This window comes from Bison bison, unplaced genomic scaffold (assembly GCF_000754665.1).
Source record: "Bison bison bison isolate TAMUID 2011002044 unplaced genomic scaffold, Bison_UMD1.0 scf7180017864333, whole genome shotgun sequence".
Classification (NCBI taxonomy): domain Eukaryota; kingdom Metazoa; phylum Chordata; class Mammalia; order Artiodactyla; family Bovidae; genus Bison; species Bison bison.
The window spans coordinates 3,603,218-3,625,250 of record NW_011494905.1 but is presented as its reverse complement, the minus strand read 5'-3'; the positions used below and the strand labels follow the sequence as shown (position 1 = coordinate 3,625,250).

Genomic DNA, 22,033 nt, shown 5'->3' with positions numbered 1-22,033 from the left:
TATGCGTGTAAAATAGGAAGATGGTTATCTCTGGATGATGGGTTATAGGGGTTTTAATTATCTTCTTCATACTCTTCTGTATTTTAAATTTCTAAAATAAGTGTCTATAACTTTTATAACTTAAAAAGAAAGGATGATTTATTTTTGTTTTAGGGAGAGGTCCAACACCTGTGCTAAGTAACAAATAGGAAAGGTTTGATTTTCCTGTTTACAGACCATTTTCATATGGATTATAACTCATCTGATCCCTTCAACAACTCAGAGAGATGAGTTCGAGAATCCCCACCGACAGCAAGAAGTCAAACTCATACAGCAAAATGGGGCAGAGCAGACCCAACTCAGGGTGCCTCAGTGCTCTACCACCTTCTTTACAAGATCCATTCATTTATCTCAGGAAAAGAGTATTGTTTGGGATGGGGGCAGAATGGTTTGTTTGGTTTTTTTTTTTCCAAAAGAGTTCTAATACTGTCCTGCTTTCCTCCTAACCCCAAAATGTCAACATTCTATCAAAAATAAATAAATAAATAAAACTTCACATATAAGCATACCTTGGCTCCTTAATACCTCATCCCAGAGTGAGAAGAGAAATCTGTTCAAGAACAACAAAACTTAAAAGCTTTTGCACAACAAAGAAACTATAAGCAAGGTGAAAAGACAGCCTTCAGAATGGAGAAAATAATAGCAAATGAAGCACTGACAAAGAATTAATCTCAAAAATATACAAGCAGCTCATGCAGCTCAATTCCAGAAAAATAAATGACCCAATCCAAAAATGGGCCAAAGAACTAAACAGACATTTCTCCAAAGAAGACATACAGATGGCTAACAAACACATGAAAAGATGATCACTCATTATCAGAGAAATGCAAATCAGAACCACAATGAGGTACCATTTCACACCAGTCAGAATGGCTGCTATCCAAAAGTTTACAAGCAATAAATGCTGGAAAGGGTGTGGTGAAAAGGGAACTCTCTTACACTGTTGGTGGGAATGCAAACTAGTATACCCACCATGGAGAACAGTGTGGAGAGTCTTTAAAAAACTGGAAATAGAACTACCATATGACCCAGCAATCCCACTGCTGGGCATACACACTGAGGAAACCAGAATTGAAAGAGACACATGTACCCCAATGTTCATTGCAGCACTGTTTATAATAGCCAGGACATGGAAGCAACCTAGATCTCCATCAGCAGACGAATGGATAAGAAAGCTATGGTACATATACACAATGGAGTATCACTCAGCCATTAAAAAGAATGCATTTGAATCTGTTCTAATGAGATGGATGAAACTGGAGCCTATTATACAGAGTGAAGTAAGCCAGAAAGAAAAACACCAATACTGTATACTAACGCATATACATGGAATTTAGAAAGATGGTAATGATAACCCTGTATGTGAGACAGCAAAAGAGACACAGATGTAAAGAACAGACTTTGGGACTCTGTGGGAGAGGAAGAGGGTGGGATGATTTTTGAGAACATCATTGAAACATGTATATTATCATATGTGAAACAGATCGCCAGTCCAGGTTTGATGCATGTGACAGGGTGCTCAGGGCTGGTGCACTGGGATGACCCTGAGGGATGGGATGGGGAGGGAGGTGGGGGAGGGGTTCAGGATGGGGAACACATGTACACCTATGATTCATGTGAATGTATGGCAAAACCACTACAATATTGTAAAGTAATTAGCCTCCAATTAAAATAAATTAGTTTACAAAAAAAGAACAACAAAATGCCCCACTGTTGCTATTTTCAAAGCCTATAAAGCCAATTATCCTAGCAGGACCAGTCTGATCTATGAAGGACATGTACAGACACAATTTTTTAAAAGACGTGGTCTGACCTAGATAAAGAAATCTGAGACAAGGATTCGAAAGCTGCTTAAGATGACAGAATGCTAAGGGAGGCTTCGAGTCAGCATTGGAGAATCACCACAGCTCAAATCCTGCTGGTCTTGGAATGACTCACAGTGCCACTGTGATGCCTTCCTGCCCGTTCATCACACAAGGTTTTTCCATTAGAATTTACTGACGAGGTGCTCCCCAGTCAGGTGGTATGATCAACCCTGCACTCAAAATATGGAAGATATGACTGAAAAGTCACTGATTCCACATACTACACTCACAAAGTCCCAAGGAGAGTAAAATGCTGGTTGAAAGAACACTGGCCTCCATTTCACCTCCACCAGTAAGCAAACCATCACAGTCTGTCTGTTCTGGATATTTTACTAAAGAATTAACTGATTCTGACAAAACCTGATGTATTATTAAAGACAGATTAGTTAGATGAGGAATATATAAAGAAAAAGGCTGGCTCTGCTTAGGGCCTTGGGGCAGGAACAGAGGGTGAGTTTTTGTAGAAAGGCTGGAACCTATAGAGTAAGATAGAAGAATCTCATGACTGGCCTCATTTTTAGTGGGGATGAGCTAAAAACTCCTGACCTCAGTCCCCCTGCCAAGAAAACTTTAAAAGAGAACGCATAGCACATACGTGTGGAAACAACAAGAATGTTGTTGGCCAAAATAAATATAATGGGCAAAGCCTGGGGGATAACAGAAGTGGATGGTCAGGGCACTGAGCTTCAGTTCCCTCGTAGCATCGTCAGCTTCCTCTCCAGCTTCCTTGACTCTCTTTTCATGTCCTGAGTCTGTCCTTCCCATCCTGGAACCCATGATTTAGAAGTCTTTTTAAAAGCTTCTATTTGAAGCACTGCACAACATAAGTAAACTGAAAAGAGTACATTTCAGGATTTCTGAAAACTGGAATTACCCAAAAAGGTTTTCAAAATGGAAATGCCCACGTCCACACCTGAAGATTTAGGAATGAAGCCTGAACATCTGAATTCTGGTAAAACTTCCCTAAGCGATACTGATCCATAAACTCAGGTGAGAAACTACTGCTGTAGGGAGCAGTCACCAAACGGGAACTCAGGAGAACCAATGGGAAGGAATGCTACGGGGTACCTGGGCAAGTGTCCCCAGGAGGATCAAGCCCATAGGTAACTTGCATTCATAGTGGACCAAGGGAGAAAAACAAAGACCAGAGAGTGACCAGGGTAACATGCAGATACCCCAAGGGAAGAGCAGTCTGTCCTGTCAAAGGCCTCCAGAAAAGAGCCCACTTAGGAGATCTGGAGTGAGATAAAGAGGGAAATTTGGACAGGATTCAGGTTTTGCGGGGTTGGGTTTGCAAAAAGTATTCACCGCAAGAAACCTAATTAATCAGTCTATACAATATATTCCATTTATTATCTTGAAAACAGACAGGAGATAAGAATAGATGAGCATATCCTCTGAGCATGTCTTTAAATATTGCTGTAACAACATCAGGATCCGGATGAACCCTGAATGGGAAGGAATTTGTCATCGGCCCCCAAATCAAAGATGTATAATCTATAATCCATCATGGCCACTAAATTTCTATGACAAATCTCTTCAGCCAAAACAAGGTAGAGTGCTTAGCTACTTACACCTCCCTGTTGTCTTTGGATGTCAAAACCAAGTCCAATTCATTTGTCTTATGAGTCCCTATAAACAATTCTATTGTTTTACTTCAATATGAACACCCGATATTAAACAAAGGATTGACCTGGCCGATGAAACCTAGTCCAAGCGTCCTAGGATATGATCTCCATATTTGTCTATCGTTTCATTTGTAAAGTAGGAAAAACAGACTTCTCTCCACAGTATGAAAAAGAAATATATTAAGCAGTTGCCAAATAATGAAATGCCTAACTCCAATTGCTAAATTAATTAATGACTTGACATATTTAAAATCTATTGTACATTTCCTTTGTTTTCAATAAGTAACATCTAGTTTCTAACTTGCGTCATCAACCTATTCAAATCTTAATTGCATGGATCCCTTGTGCTTTATCCAAAATTCCAAATATGCAAGTTATCTGTTTAATTAGATTCTCCTACCTCTGTTACCATCATAGAAGTTAGGCCTTTACTCTGTGAATTTCCTTATCCTATGACATTCTCTGGAAAGGAGTCTGCGTGGAAAGCAAAAATCTGACATTCATATGTGAAGTTTGAGGTTTTACATTGAGGAGTGGTTGCTATCTCTGAGATGGGGGCTGATTCTGTGACTGATGGACCTTGAGTTTGAGTTATCTAAGTGTGTCCTTCCATCGGTGTTTCCTGAATAAATAACCAGCCTGGCTGGCTGAATTATATCATTCTCAGCTCAGAGAACTGACCCTCACTTCACAATATATCTCAGTCCTTCCTTCCAACCTCCTACTATTGCCCCTAAAAAAAAAAAAAAAAACAGTACTGTAATTTGGGTTGAGAGGCGGAGGAGGTGGCAGAACATCTCTCTTTTACCTTGTTCCATGCCTCTTCAAGTTGACCTCTCCATACCCTGCCCTTGTCCACAGGGAAGAATGGGTGAGTTATCTAATTATTGAGTCTGGAGAAGAAACTGGCCATGGGCAACTCAGGCCCTTCCTCCCAGTCTTGGGATATATCTGACTGTGGAAAGAATACCCTCCCTACCGCAAGTACACTGAGCTAACAGGCCTATAGCTCATTCTCCAACTAGTCTTTACCTCCAGCTGCCTAACAAGGCATTACCTTCAACTGGTTTCTAGATGAAACACAAGAACAGGAAGCAGAAGAACAAATGGTGCTGACTTGATGCTTAAGAGCCAAGGCAGAGGCTAGATTCAGTCTCAATGAGCCCCTTCAAGCGCTTACATATCCCCCAGTCTAACCCACACTGAACATACTTGACCTTGCACGTGGTACATCAGGGCTTCTGCCTTCACAAACACTCTTCATTCATCCTCAAATTACCTTTTCAAATCCTTCCCTGGCCCAATCCTGACCTCCATCCCAGGATCATCCAGCCGTCTCAGATGCTGCCAACCTCAGAGATCTCTCCATTCCCTGAATCCTCACTGCTCATTCTCTCTTGGTCTTTATCACTCTAGAAACATTTTTTATTTTGCCTTTTTAAAAAAAAATTATTTACTTTTAGTTGGGGGATAACTGCTTTACAAGGTTGTGTTGGTCTCTGCCATACATCAACATGAATCAGCCATAGGTATACACATATCCCCCCTCTTGAACCTCCCTTCCGTTTTCCACGCCATCCTACCCTCCTAGGTTGTCACAGAGCACTAGGCCAAGCTCCCTGAGATACACAGCAACTCCTCATTAGCTACCTATTTTACAGATGGTAATGTATATGCTGCTGCTGCTAAGTCACTTCAGTCGTGTCCAACTCTGTGTGTTGTCTGTCCAACCCATAGACAGCAGCTCACCAGGCTCCCCCATCCCTGGGATTCTCTAGGCAAGAACACTGGAGTGGGTTGCCATTTCTTTCTCCAACGCATGAAAGTGAAAAGTGAGAGTGAAGTCGCTCAGTCGTGTCTGACTCTTGGCGACCCCATGGACTGCAGCCTACCAGGCTCCTCCATCCATGGGATTTTCCAGGCAAGAGTACTGGAGTGGGGTGCCATTGACTTCTCCATGACGTACTCCTAATACAAGTTAACTAGCGTTTAGTTAGTTAGTGAAAGTCGCTCAGTCATGTCTGACTCTTGTGACCCCATGGACTGTACCCCACCAGGCTTCTCTGTCCATGGAATTCTCCAGCGAAGAATACTGGAGCAAATACCCATGTCCTTCTTCAGGGGATCTTCCCAATCCAAGGATCAAACCCAGGTCTCCCGCATTGCAGACAGATTCTTAATCATCTGAGCCACCAGGGAAGCCCAACCAGCATTTACAGAGAACTTATTAGCTATCAGGCTATTAGGCATGAAACTAAGAGTATTATGATCATTAGCTTGTTTAATTGTCCTCAGGAAGTAGGTACAGTTATCATTCTCTAGAATAAACAGGGTCTATGCTCAAAAAGGCTCACCATGCCAAGCACATCTCACCATGTCTGGTGTAACTATGGGAGGCTTAGAGACCTGAGGCAGAACAGCAGATGGGGATGGAAAGTGAGATTCAGGCACTAAATTCAGTTCAAAACTGAGGTTCCACCTTCACTGCCTTGCCCTTCACCTACACTTGGCCCTGGGTTTAAGGAGAAAAAGAATTCTCAGTTTAAGAAAGAAAAGAAGATGGAGAATATGAAAGTCCAGGTGGTCACTGCTCCATGAAAAGTCTAATCACTCGGTTTGAAAAGGCTCCTCAACCCCAATCCTTGCTCTGAAAACAGAGGTCTGGATCACTGTGGTTTTGTCATGAGATGAATAACAAGCCCCAAGGATTACTCGAATTACAAGGCCCAGACCAGATCCACTCAAATATAGCTGGAAGCTTTCTAGTAACTCTAACCGTGCATGGGGAATGAGCTGCTCAGAGAAGTGACTCACTTACTGGAATCCATGCTGCCTGCATTACTCAGCTGATATTAATACACCCACTTGTTCATTAAAGTTTAATTGGAGTTCATGTGAATTGGTTTCACTGGATATTTAATCAAAGAGAAGTATCTGTGTATGAAGTGTTCACATACAAAGCTAGAAAGCATAGCTCTTCCCCAGCCTCTACACACTCCACTGGCTGCTCCTCTAATACTGTTGACACAGTAAGTTAGTCAGAGAAGGTGGTACAGTGATCTTCCAAGAGGGGGAAAGTTGTCCACACACAAAACACAAATAAATGATAAATCCTCTGTACGGCACTAGACACAGTTCCCCAGCTCATCAGCCACAGCCTGACATGGGCTAGGACTCAAATGGCTAGCTCCTCAGTAAGAACTTGCTCCTTTCTGGAGTTCATTATCAAAGCTGCAGGGCTCCTTTCCTCCCTGGGCACCTGTCTCCCAGCCGTACATCTTTATTTTTAAAATGGGTGGATAAGGAAATTAACCATCATTCAACATAATCACACATTTCTCTTGTACTGACAAGCAAACCATGAACGCAATCCCAAACGCCTATTTATACAATCAGGGCTGTCAGTACCCTGTTATTTCTTATTGGATATCTCACTAATCAACATTTCTGGAAGTATGAGTTTCTAAGGCTCCTGAAAAGACTTGTGCATGAAGTTGAGGAGAAATAGATTTCTCTCAAGTCTGGTGGCTCTGGTTCTATGATCAATTTTTCATTAGGAATGGTCACCATGGTTAAGGACATAGGACTTCTGGGCCCAAAACAAATCAAGATGAGTTAAAAACTTGGTACTCTAGATTGATTTGCTGGAAAAAACCCTCAAAGATTGCAGACTGAAAGGCAATATACTGATTTTCTTATTTATTTATTTACTTGGCTGCACCAGATCTTGGTTGTGGCATGCGGGATCTCATTCCCTGACCAGAGATTGGACCCAGGCCCTACCTTTGGGAGTGAAGACTCTTAGCCACTGGGTCACCAGGGAAGTCCCGGCAATGTGCTGATTTTTTTAACAGCTTTATTGAGACACAATGCACACACCATACAATTCACCCATTTAAAATCTACAATTTGAGGACTTCCCTGGTGGTCCAGTGGTTAAGACTCTGCTTCCAATGCAGGGGGCACAGGTTCAATCCCTGGTCAGGGAACTAAGATCCCACAGGCCGTGTGGCAAGGCCAAAAGAATAAATAAAGTCTACAGTTCAGTTTTTAATATAGTCACAGAGTTGTACAACCATTGCCACAACTAATTTAAGAACATTTTCACTGCCCTCAAAGGAAATCCGCACTCATTAGCAGTAACTCTCTGTCCCCCACCCCATCCCTGCCAGCAATCACTAATCTACTTTCTACCTTTACAGACTTTACGAATTGTCCTATTGTGGACTTTTCATATAAATGGAATTATAGAATGTGTGGCCTATTGTGACTAGGTTCTTTCACTTACCCTAATGTTTTCAAGAGTTATTGGTTTTGTACCACTACTGCATTCCTTTCTATTGCTTTATATACTATATTTTATAGTACATTTCACTTATCTATTCAGCACTCCACCTTTTAAAAATAAAATAGAGCTACCAAAGACCAGCAAATTATGTAGCAGCACTCAGCCTGGCAGATAATCTGCTAATCCTCTGAATGATCTAGTCACGATTATGCCATCAGACATGTAAAGTATGTGGGGTTGTGGTAGGGGCTTCACAAATGTGGGAGGAGTTGGCAGAGCCTAGCCACCCAAGCCTTACTAAAGTTAAGGCTCATCAGGATGACCCGTCTGCACACGCTTTCACAGTTTACAAAGAGCTCTCACTGACGTGATGTAGTTAGACGGTGGTTCCTCAAGGAAGGAGCTTCAGTGTCTGCATCTCTGATTTCCCCAAGACAGCCAGCATCGCTTGGAACGCACTGAACCAACAGTACAAGCAATCACCTCTCCCTCGAGCAAAGCCACTTTTTCAGTTTCTTAAGATATGACCAAGTACCTAGTAATAAGCACGTATTATGTGCCAGGCACCAGCATGGTGATTAATTAGATACAACACCTGCCCTTCAGGGGTTTAAAATCTAGCAGAAGAGACAAAAGGAACACACACAGGACAAGTCAGGGCCAGATGAACAGCATTAAGGCTGTGAGAGAAACCCAGAGACAGAATCTCTAGCTTATTCCATCTCACTTGCCATGCTAGTGATTTCACTTCTAACCTTGTTTATCGAGTGGGAGCAAATTGTCATATTTATAACATGACAGTCATAGACGGTATGCAGACTTTCATGGAGATACAGAATTCATAGCTATGAGTATCCTGAAAGAGTACAAACTGATCTGTATCTGGAGTATAAATCAAAGTCAACTTTAGCACCCACACGAGTAACATCAGCAGATGATGTAGACGAAAAAAACAACAGTCAAAGATGGAGAATCAAGGGGGTCATCTGTCCAAACCTAAAGACTTTCTGCCTCCTTCAAAGCAGGCATTTCAAAACACTGCCAGGAAGCAGGCAATTCACTTAGACGTTGTCACCTAAGCAACCAGGTACCGTGAAGGAAAGAACAGGCTTCAAAACACATGTCATCTAACCCATACCCTGAATACTCATTGGAAGGACTGATGTTGAAGCTGAAGCTCCAAAACTTTGGCCACCTAATGTGAAGAGCCAACTCACTGGAAAAGACCCTGATGCTGGGAAAGACTGAAGGCAAGAGGAGAAGGGGATGACAGAGGATGAGATGGTTGCATGGCATTACCAACTCAATGGACATGAGTTTGAGCAAGCTCCAGGAGATGGACGGACAGGGAAGCCTGGCGTGCTGCAGCTCATAGGGTCACAAAGAGTCGGACACAGCTGAGCGACTGAACAACAACAACAACAGCTCATACCCTGGTACATGAGATCAAGTAATACAGCACTGAGTGTATTTGGTGCCATGTGCTTAAGAGACTCAAAGATATTTGCCAAAGAGAACTCAGTCCTCCCTGCCCTCTAAGCAAGCAGAGCTGATTCCTAATCATTAAGAAGGTCAAGAGCATCTTCTATTCTTATGTCATATATTCTGAGGATGCAGCTGAGCTCCTAGATAAAGGCACTATGCCATCAAACGAGAAATTCAACTCATGTTTTTGTTTCTTGGCGTGTAAGAATATATATCTTCCTTGGATCCAACTCATGGAACAGATTAGGTTTCCATGCAAACCAGAAACAATTGATACACCTAATCACTTACAATTTCCACCAGCATGAAACCTTCTTTAATATATTCATCCAATTTGTACATCAATTGTACCAATTTGTACAAGTGTTCCTTTTTAAATTCCTATAGCGAGTTCGTGCCTCCTGTTTCCTAATTACCTCATGCAAAAAAGGGAATTTTACCTTCACTTCTCTTGTTCATTAAAGCAAGTTTCAGGAAGTACTTTGACATTTGATTTTTTTTAAACACATGCTAATTTAACAGAAAGTTTTAGAGATTCATTGCTGCTTATACTTGGGGAGAAACAAGTGAATATCAAATCATAGCTAACGTTTTAACCAATGGAAAAAAGAAAACTAAAGGGGACCATTTTCAGGTTTATTGCAACTCTATATAATCTTGATAGCACTTGATAAGAATGACCTCACTACACTCGAACCAGGACAATGAAGCAGAAAGCAGCCCAGAGTTAAAGGCTCTGGGTTTCATCCATCGCCACTTTAAGAAAACTCATCTCATCTCTCTGAACTTCAGTTACATCATCTCTAAAAGGGAAATGAATGACAAGCTCTGCCTTGCCTACCTCATGGGGATGCCATAGGGTACACATGAGAAAATGTGTATTTCAGTGCTTTGAAAACCACAAAGCCCCGTACACAATGTGAGGTATTCACAGTGTAAGGTATTATCTTAATGTCTTTTCCTATAAAGACATTTTTAAATGACATGCACAAACACTTTTGCCTTTCTGTTTCTATTTTGAATCAGCTAAGGAAACACCCCCAAAATCAGCACCACTAATTCCAGGAAGCTTCACTCTCACACACACACACACAAGGTTTATAATGATAAGTGCTGTGTAAGACAATAAGACCAAGAAAGCACCAGCTCCTGAAGAATCTTCCATCTCTGAGCTATCCTCATGAGAACAACTTTAATATTAGTGTCTTTTAATGTATTCTTGTTTTTTGAAGGCATATGAAGTATATTAGAGTATATCACCTTTCAGAAAGCAATATGCCAAAATCCCCACCCACCTCCTTTGGGTGCAGAAGAGATGGTCCCAAGGAGGAATTAGCCCCAGCATATCAGTGTCTTCTGGAAAGGAGGGAAGTGGGAGCCAGTGCTGAAGACAGGATCCAGAGACATGCAGACTGAGGGAAGACAGACCCTGCCTGGGTGACACAGAAAAAATTCCACCCCACAGGCCAGCTTTGATCAGCAAACCCAGTAGCCACATGGTGACACTCCAGGAAGCAGCTTATCAAGGATGTGGCTGTCTTTCACTCCCCACACAGGCTCTATCATCTGAAGTTTACTCTCTCAACTACCATCTACAGATTAGCAAAGATCAAGGACAGAGAAGCCAAAACTTTTCCAAGGTCACGAATGGCTGTGCAAATGCTTTCGATTCCTACGCCCCAGGCCAAACTGGCTCCTGGTCCTTGAGTGATCAGGTCAGGGTCCCAAAACAGCCATAAACCATTCACTTGGTACCTGTCTTTCATCATTGTAGCAGGACCAAATAATGAGAGCTAACACAAAGCGCTTGCTGTGCCAGACACGGTGAAATAAACTTTACAAACGTTTTTAACTATTAAGTTAATTTTTTAACTCATCTTTTAGCTTATTTCACTCTCACAAGGACCCTAGAACGTAAGTACAGTCTATAAAGATGAGAAAATTGAGGTACCAGAGAGATGAAGTTGTTTGCCCACAGTTCTCTAATATCTCATAGTGGACAGTTTTAAACCCTGGTGGTTGTGGCTTCGATGGCTGTTCCTACCCGCACACACAATGCCTGGCCCTGGGTACTTCCCACGCTGGATAAACATCCACCAGGAGCCAGGCACCACTGGAGGCTCTCACATATATTTTCTAATTTATTCTCACAGTGACACTGGGAGAGGGATGCTATCATCCTGAATTTAAAGAAAGACACCAAGACTCAAAGAGGTCATTTAACCAAGGTTCTGACAAATACTAAGAAGCACCTAGTATTTGAACCCCCGTCCAATTTCAAATTTCTGCACTCTGTAAATACAGCTCTGACAGCGGCAAACTACACAGTCCTCTACTCATCATTAGCATTGTCTATCTAGCTATCTACTCATTAATTTTTTGCCAAGCAGTGCAGCAGAAAGAACACATGTTTAGGAGACAGGAAGACCAGAGAGGTTCCATCACTTACTAGCTGTGTGACTTGGACAAGTTATTCAGACTCTCTGTGCCTCAGTTTCTTCATCTAACCAATGAGAACAATGATAATAGTACCTAATACTGCCTTGAAGATTGTGATAAAAATTAAATAAGATGATGAATGTAAAACATTATGATAGGGGCCAATACATAATAAGTGCTTATAAAATAAAAATAAAAATTCACTAATAATTGAGTGAGACGAAGATAAAATGGCATAATCCAAGAACAATTTCTACCATGGTTTCAATAATATAATAGCTACTCAAAAATAAAAATGATCTTCATGTTCTGTGAATTTCCTCTCTGATAGTCTTGAGTTTCACAGCCCTCTCTGATCTAGTCCCTAAACCCCACAGTGGCCAGCACATGCCTTGTACATTAGAGAGATTCAGAGTCAATGATCATATGCTCTTTCTCTGAACTTAGCAAGGAAAGAAAATCTAAGATGCTAAGGTAACTCCTCTGAAAGTTTGGAAGCTTCAGTTGTCCATTTTCACCCCAAATGTTACCTTCAGGGTAAAAATTATTACCCACTCTTAAAGCCTAAAACACACTGAAAAGCATCAATTGACTGTTCTTATTTATTTCTGACACATTTCTCAAGAAATAAAGGAGAAAAATGATTTCTCAACCTCCATAGTTTTAAATCTTATGTCTTTCTTCTCTACAAAGATCATCACATTACTTAATAAAATCATGTATTTTGCACGGGTCCTCTGCAGATGTTAGTCACAGGGCTTTCCTAAGTCTGTCACTAATGTGCAAGAGAGAGGAGGTAGAAAGGGGAAGAAAGAGAGGTACAGAGAGAGAGAGAGGTTGGAAACACAAGAAATGGAGGATATTTGATATTAACAGAAAATTCATATGGCAGAACTGCTTTAACCAGGACACCAAAGGAAAAACAGCTATAAGAATGCATCATTAAATTGGGAAGAAAGAAAAAAAATTGTATGTGTGTACGTGTGTGTGTGCCCATGTATGTGTATATGGATGTGTGTGCATGCATGCATGAACATTTATGTAAAAGACCTAGGGCCAGACCACAGGGCAGGAAAAACAGTGCCCATACCAGGGCTTCTGGGCAACGTGTGAAGGGTCATGATGCTGCCAGGGCCCTGGGGGCTGGAAGACTGGATTTTCAGCCCAGCTCTGCCATCCAACTTTCCCATCTGGAACAAATTGCCATTCCTCAGTCTCCCACTCTCAGAATGGAGCCCTCGCCAGACTGGTTTGAGAGCTCAGTAGCAAAAGAGATGTGAACATGTTGTGGAAACATCTGTACAAACATAAATGGGCCTTACTATCCATTTATTACAATGCCGAGGAGAGAGACTTTTCATCTGAGCCACTGTGCCTCACAAGTGGAATCTATTCCCATCCCAGCCCGCTTTTAGCACAGAAAGAAGGGATGTAGACAGTTTTCCAGAGAGGCAATGCTTTTTAATTTCTCTATTATTTCCAAAACAAAAAAGCAAAAACCTTCCCCCTCTTTTGTTTTTCCAAATAAAAATTAATTATAACCCTAACTTGCTAATAAATGCAGGCTGGAGCTGTCCTTAAGTAAAAGCTTTTGATAACAAATTGCCTGCACTAACTGCTATTTTACTGCTGAATTTTTTATTGTTGCTTAAGCATAGCAATTATGCTAATAAGCCTGGGAGGATGGTACATTGAGTATTGAATCTGACAGATAAAATACTCAATAAAATGCTAATCTCACCTGAAAATTGGAATCAGACAGCCTTATTAGTATTTATGGATACGGCATCTTAAACATGTTTTGTTTTTTTTTTTCTTTTTCAGATAAGTATATATGAAATCAATGTTGTCTCCTAATACAGCCTGCCACTGCTAAGCCTCCGTGTGCTTTAAATTCGAGAAGACGGTTCCTCACTGCTTCAACCTTGCTTCCTGATGGAGAAACAAGAGCTTATTGGTCATCTCTGCCACAGAAAGAACAGGGCAATAAAATGTGTTTCTTCCTGCACCTCCCTTTCTCTCCCCCCGCCCATCTAATCCCCTCAAAAAAGAAAGGTAAGAACTGTCTTTCTGAGCAGAAAGAGAAGGCAGATTTGACAGTAACAAGAACCATTTGTCAAACCATCTGGCTTCTCTCTTCACCTGACAGGAGGGAAGAGTGATGTGTCAGAAAGAACATGGAATTGAGGATTCAAAGAGCTGGCTTTCTCGCCTTGAGTTCTGCCATTTCCACCATGGGAGGCCCTAACAGGAAGCAGTGTCCTACACAGGGACCTTCTGAGTCCACAGTTCAGGTCCTTATGAGAAATGAGTCTCTACGGGGGACATAAAAAAATGGGGGCCAGAGCCCCAGTGTATGTGAAGAGCGAAATATTATAAGCCAAGGTAGACACATCAGGGGAATGTGAGATTCTTGAACTTGTTACATTTACATGGTACCTCCGTATTATGTATCCTCAGGATATGTTTAAACTGGTCCAGGCTTAAATTCAGAGATCTCAGACACCAAATACAAACAGTAAGCAAGACTGGATGGTCTACCAACTGTTCTCAGGAATTTTACTGGTTCTCTTCTTTAGGATCAATACATTAACTCTGGAAAGGAACAAAGAAGAGAAGTCAGCTTCCTATTTCAAGCAACATAAACTAATGCTGAATATCGCAATATTATTTATGAAAAAAATCCTTTCCTCCTTTATTTCCATAAGAACCACATAAGGCAGGAAAGAGAAAATTCTCTTCTCCAGAGGCTGCCGTAGATAAGAAAATTAAGAATCAGAGAGGATTTCCTCACCCAGTCAGAGCACATGGGTTCTGGGGTCAGGACGAATAGTTTTGCCTTCTGACTAATTCCAGCCTGCCACTAAGCACATGCGGGTCTTCTGGGTCTTGGGCCCGTTGACTCACCCCAAACTCAAATACCCAAGCTACGAGTCACTGCTGGACAGGAGAGGCAGTGAGCAGGAACCTCAACACCCACAGCCGCCATGCCAGCGCCTTCGCCCACCACCTTCAAGGTTTCCAAAAGCTGACACCCCTTCCAGAAGTCTCTATCTCCCCTTGTTAGGTCATAGGCATGGACAAATCTGGCTTTCATGGCATGCAGGAATGTGACAGGTTGTGACAAAACTGGGCACAGATCCCAGGACTCAAAAATTCCCTCTAGGGCCTTACAGAATTACTGTCCTCTATAATCCCCCGTTTCTTCCTTTGGGCCCTTTCACCTTTCCAAGACCAAAGAGGTCCCTTGACCATTAGCAGAAAGGAGAGGGAGAGAAAATGGACTCTAAAGAGTCAGGGTTGAATACAACTTAGAATCCTCAAGCCCCTTTCTTCAGCAAATCTTCACAATGCAGACAAAGCTGTGGTGATTTTTATTATCCCCATTTTGCAGATGAAGAAATAAAGGACTAGAAGTTCATAGATTCCTCGCAGATAACACAAAAGCTCGGTGATCCTCAGCCCAGAGCTGGGGAAATGCCAGTACAGGTAGGTGGTCAGCCCAAGGCAAGGTAGTGCCACACAATCAGTAGAGTCTACAATCGTTAATCACAATGTTCCAAGACACACCACCTCCAAATAAGAGAAAATGCTGGCATCACTTTAATATTAGTGATCCACACCACCCAAGGGAGCTAACCAACTCGTCATTTTCCCTTCTACTTCACACAGATAGAAATAAAATCCAAGTCCAGACACCCCTTTATCTTTATTGTACCAGAACCAACACTGCAATTTTCAAAGCAACATCGCAACAAATTCATCATGTAGGGATCACTATCTTCCAATTTTCAGGAGGAAAAAGCCAAGCACTAAGAAGTGTATTCACTCGACCAATTCTCAGAGGTCTCTGAAAACAGGACCAGCACTCAGATCCATGCCCCCTGTTCTTTCCACTTGATTAAGCCACCTCTGAATTGCCAGGGCTGCCATCTCTTTAGTAAACAACCTCGGCAGAAAGTCAGTTCTGAACTGAGACATCTCCCAACAGAGTAACGATTCGAGTCATACTTCGAGGAATAATTTCTGGGAAAGCAGAGGAGGTGATGCTATCAAACAGTGAAACTCAAAACTCCTACTCACTACCTACCGGGGAGGGAGCAGGAAACGGGGCCGAGGCCCCTTCCCTCCGTGCTCCCCCTGCCCATTTCTGTCACTTACAGTCATTACTAAACTTAGCACTTTAAGCAAATGAAAGATATTTCCTAGCGGCATAGCCTTGGGTAAGTCCCCAATCTCTTTGGTCCTATTACTGATACACAGTCAAGCACATACGCACACACACAGGTGCACATATACACACCTAAGACCACCCCTTCCTTCCCTTAGTGGGATGGTGACAACAGAAAGCCCCTGTTTTATTTACCCTGCACAGCCCTGCAGGAACACCCTAATTGTTCATGCAGTGTCCCCAGCCTCTGCACCCAACACGCTGACCAGAACCCTCCACTACCTCCTTCCTTGGGCCTCCCAATTTCCAGCCTCCTTCTGCTAAGCCCCGCTTCCCAATCCTCACCTGCCACTCTCCTCTGTTAGGTCTGGTCACTTCTTCCCTGCACAAGCACTAACTTCTTTCCCCATCACCAACTGCAACATTCCCCTCACACCCGAAATCCATGTTCCTCTAAATGAAATACTGCCAGGCCTTCAACCAATGAAAGCTCTTCAAACACCCTCCACCAGAACAGCTGCATTTCTCCACATGCTCTTGATTTTGTATCCTACTAAAATCAGCACCTCTGTAACTAAGTCTATTTCATAAGTGAGAAAAAGGTTTTGTGCCCAGAATACAAGAAGTATGGCACTACAAGGACCTTCAGTCAAACCCCCAAGGACACTGCCCCAAACTGGAGAAACTGCGGCAGTGGGGAGTCAGTCCCCGGGTCAGACACTAAGAAACACCACCATGCTGGGTCTTATACAAATGTTCTCCAATCTTTACAACTTAGCATGCAAGGTATATTCAATCCCCAATAAAACCCATTTACCGGGACTCAGAGAGATTTAGTGTTAATAACTCAGCCCCACTAGAGTTGTGTGTGTGTGTGGGGGGGGGTGTGTGTGTGTGTGTGTGCGCGCGCATGCTCAGTCATGTCTGAGTCTTTGTGACCCCATAGACTTTGTAGCCCACCAGGTTCTTCAGTCCATGGGATTTTCCAGACAAGAATACTGGAGTGGGTTGCCATTTCCTTGTCCAGGGGATCTTTCTGACCCAGGGATTGAACCTGCATCTTCTGTGTCTTCTGCATTGCAGGCGAATTCTTTACCAAGTGCGGCACATACTATCCTAATTCACAAGGCTACTGGAGCTCAGGTTTATAAACAAATCTGTACAATTTCACTGAGATTCTTTGTTATTGAGCAGGGTCTAGTGCTCTGCCAGATGCTTTGTGAAAATAATCTTGGGTAACATACAAAAAACCCTGCCCAGTAATTCTTAGTGTCCCATTTTACAGACCTGAAAACTAAAGCCAAATACCAAACAATATGTGTCTGGCACATTTAGGACTAGAATCAGGGGTCTCTGACTTGCTCTTTTTCTCTTTCCTCTGCATCACACATCTTCTTTATACCTAAAGTCTCTGTCTGTAGTGTGTTAAACATAATGGGTTTTTCTATGCATGAGTCACTAGAAGCAACCTTCAGCAGTCCATGCAGAATCTGCGCTGCAAGTCAGGAAAAGGTGCTTCACAAGCAGCGATCTAGTTCAGATCACAACAGTGATGGTGGAAGGTGGATTTTTGGAGCATGCCAAGTGAGCACAGGCTGACCCTGGACTGTTCCCAAGGGTCAAAGTCACTCAGCTTCACAAATGCACATGCTGGCTTGTCCACCATCCTTGTAGCAGGGGCAACTGCAGTGTATTGTTCAAGAATTTTCATGGTCAGACTCAGAAATCCAGAGGTCATCAGGTACACCTCCTCTTCAAAAGGAAATCTTTCCAATAGAAGGATTTGATAGCCCCAAGAACTTGAGGACCAGAAGAAGAGATGGTGCATCTTGACCTAATCTCACTGGAATGTCACCAGCATCTCAGGTAGATATCACCTTTGCCTCTGGGAAAGCAGGATTAAGAAGGAGCCAGGGAAAAGTTGATAGCTGCTCTGAAAAGCTATAGGCCCCTAAATCAGTTCCCAGGAGACCTTCTAATTTCTTGGGTTAACTGTAGGTAACCTTCCAATCCCTCAGGCCTCCTTAGTAAGTCAATTTAACACACATTTACAGAGTACGTAAACGTGCCAGCTACTGAGTTATGCTCCAAAGGCTGAGAGATACCTGCCTTCTGCAGATCAGAGCTCAGAAACACATATCACCCATTAAAATACAAGATGGTTTGAGAAAGAGTCTCTGAAAATACAAACCATGGGATGGTGGACGTAGGAGGAAAGAGACCGATTCTTAATGGAAAAGCTGATGTTTCTGAGAAGGTGGAATTTGAGCTGGGTATGGAAGGATGTTGGCTTCCCTAGTGGCTCATATGGTAAAGAATCTGCCTGCAATGCAGGAGTCATAGGAGACACAGGTTCTATCCCTGGGTCGGTAAGATCCCCTGGAGGAGGGCATGATTCTGTTCTGTAGATGCGATTCTGTCCTGTAGAATCCCATGGACAGAGGAGCTTGGTGTGCTACAGTCCACAGGCTTGCAGACACAACTAAAGCAACTTAATACATGAGCATGCATGCTTGAATCACTGTACTGAAGCCCTTTGCTGTACATCTGCAATACTGTAAGTCAATTATACTTCAATTAGAAAATATATAAATCAAATATGGCACTGCAGCTTCAAGTGACTGTTTCAATTATGAAAGTCTTGGCACTATTTTGAAAATACAAGAAATGTAAACTTCATATGAATAATTTTTGAGTTTCTTCTTGGGAGAAAAAAAGGATGAGGGAGTAGGAAGAGGTTTGGTAAGTGGTGGAAAGTGTCTCAAACTCACCCACTCCCTGCATTCTCACTCTTAAAATACATTTCAAGCTCCTCGAGTCCCTTGGACTGCAAGGAGATCCAACCAGTCCATCCTAAAGGAGATCAGTCCTGGGTGTTCATTGGAAGGACTGATGTTGAAGCTGAAACTCCAATACTTTGGCCACCTGATGAGAAGAGCTGACTCATTTGAACAGACCCTGATGCTGCGAAAGATTGAGGGCAGGAGGAGAAGAGGAGGACAGAGAATGAGATGGTTGGATGGCATCACTGATTCAATGGACATGGGTTTGGGTGGACTCCAGGAGTTTGTGATGGACAGGGAGGCCTGGCGTGCTGCAGTTCATGGGGTCGCAAAGAGTTGAACACGACTGAGTGACTGAACTGAACTACTCAGATTACTAAAAAGTGTGTATTCACTCATTGACTCATATATTAATCCACTGCCTATTTCACAATCCACTCTACATGTCTCCATAATCCATCCTACATGTCTCCATATTTTTATCCATAAATATGTAAGATTTTTAAATGTTTTATTAAATACAAATGTCTCCCTGCTAAGAGAAATGAGAGCAACATTTACTGAATGTGCAAGGTGTTCTTTTAGGACCCTCACATGCATTATTTCAGAGTCTTTCTCTGTTCTATCATTATACGTGTGCATGCGTGCTCAGTCATGTCTGACTCTTTGCAACCCCATGATCTGTAGCCCACCAGGCTCCTCTGTCTATAGGATTTTCCAGGTAAGAATACTGGAGTGGGTTGCCATTTCCTACTCCAGGGGATCTTCCTGACCCAAGGATGGAACCCACATCTCCTGCGTCTCCTGCCTTGGCAGGCAGATTCTTTACCACTGAACATGGGAAGCCCCGTGTTCCATCATTATCCCCCAGTTTATAGAAGAGAGAGCTGAGTTACAGAAAGTAAGCAACTTGCCTAAGGCCGTGTGGCTACTAAGCAGAGGACTCTGGATTTAAACCCAAACAACCTGACTCCAAAGCCTGCTGGGCTACTACTACTGTGTGTACGACATCACTTGAATCCATCATTTGATTAACTCCAAAAGGTAAAGGGCGAGGGGACCCTGTTCTGGCTCCTGGTGCACATGGCTTCCTTTCAAAGGCTCTAAATCACCTGTCAAAAAAAACAGTCTAGAATTATACCAGGAATCAGGATAAAGTCAGCAGATCCTAGACTCTGGATACTGGTTTGTCGGTTTTATTTTGTTTGTTTGTTTGTTTTTTGATAAATGATTTCTATTTCCTCATCTCTCACTTCCGGCATGTCTGCTGATTTTCAGTTTCCTCAGAATTACTGGCAGTTCTTCCATGGTCACCTCAGCCATTCTCCATATCCTGAGACATAGCATGCATGGTCCATGAGCTCTGAAATCATTTGGTAGAGCAGACTGCTCTCTTGCAACATCCTTTTCCGTGGACATCAATTTCTTCTTAATGACATCGATTCTACACTTCCAAGCTTACAGATCATCCCCCTTCCCTGGATAGAGACGACTGACAGAGGCAGAAACAGTCACCCAGCTCAGTTTTCTCTCTGTCATCTAGGCCGTTACGTCACCCTCCCCAGGTTACAGAATGCCAGGTGTCTCCACTAAAGGACCCCCTCCCCTGGAGCCCATTCTAATCCCATCCCTGCCCAGAAAGGAACTGAAAATGAAAGGCTGTGATTGGCTGCCAATTACATCATTGCTCTACAGGCCTGACTGAACTCTTAATTAATTGAATGCCACTTTACTTCCGTAACAGACTCCATGGACAAATAAATAACCACAAAGAGAACAACATAGGGTGAAGGCAGTAATAAACCAGAGCCTCTGGCTCAGGTTAGAAAAAGGAACCATTTGCTGGGGTCACCTGTCATTAAGAAAGATTTGGTCACCAGGTGAGGACACACAGTTTTCTATATTAAATTAGAGAAGTGATTCAAAGGGGACTGGTTTCAGCTGACAAGAGCAAAGAGAAAATCAATTTCAGGTTGCCAGGACAACTAGACTTTCCCTGCAAGAATAAATTTGAAAAAGCTCTAAAATCTGACAACTAAATGTTTCCTCACATTACATCATATCCCTAAAACGTGTGTTGAACCAGTGAGATAACCAAGCCTGCTAATTACTTTCTACAACATCCATAAGACACAGGGTTGATGGTCTTGGCTGCAGTCTGGCTTTCTTCTCGCAGTCCCGCTCAGTACCTCAGCTTTATAGTGAATGAGGACTATGTGCTTCTCCAAATAAATCTGAAGGCTTAACATTGTCAGGTTGTCCTTGGACCCTAAAAAAGGGCAGGTGAGCACCTTTTGAGTACACATCCCCTAAAGACAACCTGACCTTCAAGGACTTGCCTCAACTCAGGGCACTTGTATTATTGTGCTCAGCATTTCTGTATTACTTTACATTTGCAGAGTGCCTTCCAGTGACTGAGATGGACACCCATGTTCCTTGTCATATAATTCACCAACTACCCCTTCCAAAGAAGGGGTTCAAAGTCATAGAATCATCCTTAACACAATGTTAGACCTAAAGGGGCTTGGGAGACAAACGCTGTTTTACCAGAGACTGAATCCAAGACACATATAGGCAAAGTGACAGCTCAAGGTCAACACAGATGGTCAACAGCCGAGTCAGGACTGGAATCCAGGTCTTTTGATAATGGCTTCTATGCAATTTCTTTAAATAGCTGCCATCATTCCACCTCTGCCTGAGAGACTCTGGGAGCTGAAGTTAAGTCCACTTGATCTCCTATTAATCCTCATGAGGCAATGACCCCAAATGGCCTTATCCCAGGAGTTCAAAGTCCTGACCCCAGAGCCAATAATATCTGATGAGATGAGCCTTCTCTATGCATTTATGTTCTCAGAAGGCTGAATATCAACTTACCTCCAGGGGCTATTAAAAACAAGCACAGCTAATAAATCACTGGAAAGCACTTTGCAAATGTAAAGTAATACAGAAATGCTAAGCACAATAATACAAGTGTCCCGAACTGAGGCAGGTCCCTGGAGAGCACAATGACTGCGCTCTCCACCATCCACCAGAGGATGCAGAAGCCATGCCTCGCTCCAGACTTCATTCTCTTTCCTTAGAAAGAAAGAAAGTGCATGTGTTAGTTGCTCAGTCATGTCCAACTCTTTGCAACCTCGCAGACTATAGCCCACCAGGCTCATCTGTCCATGGAATTCTCCAGGCAAGAATACTGGACTGGGTAGCCATTCTCTTCTCCAGGGCATTTTCCCAACCCAGGGATAGAACCCGGCCGGGTCCACTGCACTGCAGGCAGATTCTTAACCATCTGAGACTGCTCCCTAATTGTCAAATATGCCTCTGGATGTAACTGTCTT

The 22,033-nt window shown here is 42.7% G+C and overlaps 1 protein-coding gene across 14 annotated transcripts in view; it reads right to left on the bottom strand.

The window, feature by feature from the left end:
• LPP (LIM domain containing preferred translocation partner in lipoma) overlaps positions 1–22,033 on the bottom strand; it is a 754,364-nt gene that overhangs the window by 613,156 nt on the left and 119,175 nt on the right. For 3 of the 14 annotated variants that reach the window (XM_010853926.1, XM_010853928.1, XM_010853937.1), the window contains one exon: positions 14,184–14,339. The exons of 10 other annotated variants lie outside the window; for them this stretch is intronic. The gene's annotated coding sequence lies outside the window, so the exon portion shown is untranslated. Of the gene's footprint in view, positions 1–13,485; positions 13,677–14,183; positions 14,340–22,033 lie in introns of all 14 variants that reach the window. One more of the 14 variants, XM_010853929.1, reaches the window with a different exon arrangement.